At 56.2% G+C, this 1,929-nt stretch overlaps 1 non-coding gene across 1 annotated transcript; it reads right to left on the reverse strand.

The window, feature by feature from the left end:
* Positions 1 to 61: 61 nt before the first annotated feature.
* Positions 62 to 129, reverse strand: Tc00.1047053471741.10. Its single transcript, XR_008254826.1, has one exon. It is a non-coding gene; the product is annotated as a C/D small nucleolar RNA (snoRNA), TB8C3C3 (small nucleolar RNA).
* Positions 130 to 1,929: the final 1,800 nt, after the last annotated feature.

The following is a 1,929-nucleotide window of genomic DNA, read 5'->3' on the forward strand; positions in this document are numbered from 1 at the left end:
AGCCATCGAGCGTGTCAAAGGATGAAATGGTGACACGGAAGAGGAGCGGAGGAATCGCCGTTTGCCAGTAGTCAAGGCTTCGTTCCTCCCCCACGTGGGTCGGCATTGCAAAACAAACAGCGGCACCATAAGAGCACACGGCACACACAAGAAGGACGGATGAAGAAGTACGGTGACGGCACTCAGACACGGGGCACAAGAGCCCAAATCAATTGTGCGTTCTGTTTGCTCATAGACGTCCGGTTTGTAATCACGCCACTGCCCTGCAGTTCGTTAGTCTGCAGGAGACTGGGGAACGGAGGGAAGGGGAGAGAGAGAAGGTGCGGCCCTCATCCATCTTGGCTAACTGTGGCACCAGTGACATCATCTCGTCAGATCACCTGCAGCAAAGACCGTCGCCGTCAGCAGCGGTCGGTGCCTTCCCTCTCCCACCGGGGCGCAACTCCACCGACGCAGTCGCTCGTCTCCTCCCCCACCAACACAGCAAAGGAGCAACAGCGGGAGATGCGACACGTGCGACGAGCACGCAGTCGCAGAGCCTCACTGCTGCCGCCATTACCAAACAAGGCTGGCTGTAGGGCGCAAAAAAAAGGGTAAACACCTCATCAAACGCTTTAGCACCACGTGAAAGTACCGCAACCGACACACAAGGCGAGGCGCCGTGAAGCAGGCACCAAAACCAAACCTCCTCCAACAAATCCATCGTGAAGCAAAAGGAAAATTATGCGAGCGCAAAAAAAAAAAAAAATGCCGGTGCAGAGACAATAAATGGTTGTGCTGCGCGGCAGCCGTAGCATCGCACCCTTCCCTCGTCTAACGGCACCGCACCACAACGCACCGTGACGACAGCGTGCAATGACGACGATTGAGTAGCACACACAAAGCGGCATAAACTTTTCATCCCGCACTCGCTCAAATTTATGCTCTCAGTATGAGCTGCCAACGACACAGGGAAGGACACGGAAGGGGGCTGTCCTGTCCATCCTCCTTCCGCCCACAACAGACCCTCCCCATCCTCCTCCTCGCCACGCCCTGGGTGCCGCAAAACGCCGTCAAGCAAAGCCACTTGTATGGAAGTCCCCAATGCGCGGGCGGGGCTGGCAGCCACCCACGCTCACTCCTCCGCACACATCCTCTCCCACAACTTTCCCACACAAAAGAACAAAGACATGGCGAAGCGAATCCCGCCGCACAACGCACGCAGAAGCGCCGCCATCCACGTCGCGCCGCAAGAAAGAGTCATGCGCACAGCACACCCACGACCGCAACGAGAGGGACGGGGCGCACCCAAGCCCACGGCGCTGCACTTTACTTCCCTCCGCCCCAACGGATTGGAATTACGCCCCACAGCGGGCTGTGGCGTCACACGCTCACAGCGAGGCACGGCGCACACCATCTTCTCCCCTCCAAGTGCGCTCGGCAGGGCGGGGCACGGCGTCCAGTCACCCTCGTGCCATCGCAAAGGCGGACACAAACAATCGTCGTCGCTGGCCATCAGTGCCCCTAGCAGAAAAAGAAATGGAGGCATGTCAACAGCACAGCCAGCAAAAGGACACTCAAAGGGACACGGAGAAACACAGTGGCAGTGAACACGGCACAAAGAAAAAAACGCAGGCGTTTGCCAAAAGAAACAAAAAAAATGATTCGACAGGACTTTTATCTCATGCGCCGGCTCAGCGCAAGGCGACCGTGTGTTGTGTATACATAATGCCTGCACCAAGAATAAAAACAGAAATGAAATAAAATTTTAAAAAATGAAATTGTACTGTTCCACCAGACCACACAACACGCTTCGCTTTTATTGCGGCATCCGGCCTCTTCTTCCAATCCTCCTTTTGTGCGTTCCGTGGGACGCACAGCCGCAGGGCCGGCACCGCGTGTGGGCAACAGAAGCAAACAAGAGAGAGAGACACGTCACTCATGACAGTG

The sequence above is a fragment of the Trypanosoma cruzi genome (assembly GCF_000209065.1).
Source record: "Trypanosoma cruzi strain CL Brener chromosome Unknown tcruzi_1047053471741, whole genome shotgun sequence".
NCBI lineage: Eukaryota > Euglenozoa > Kinetoplastea > Trypanosomatida > Trypanosomatidae > Trypanosoma > Trypanosoma cruzi.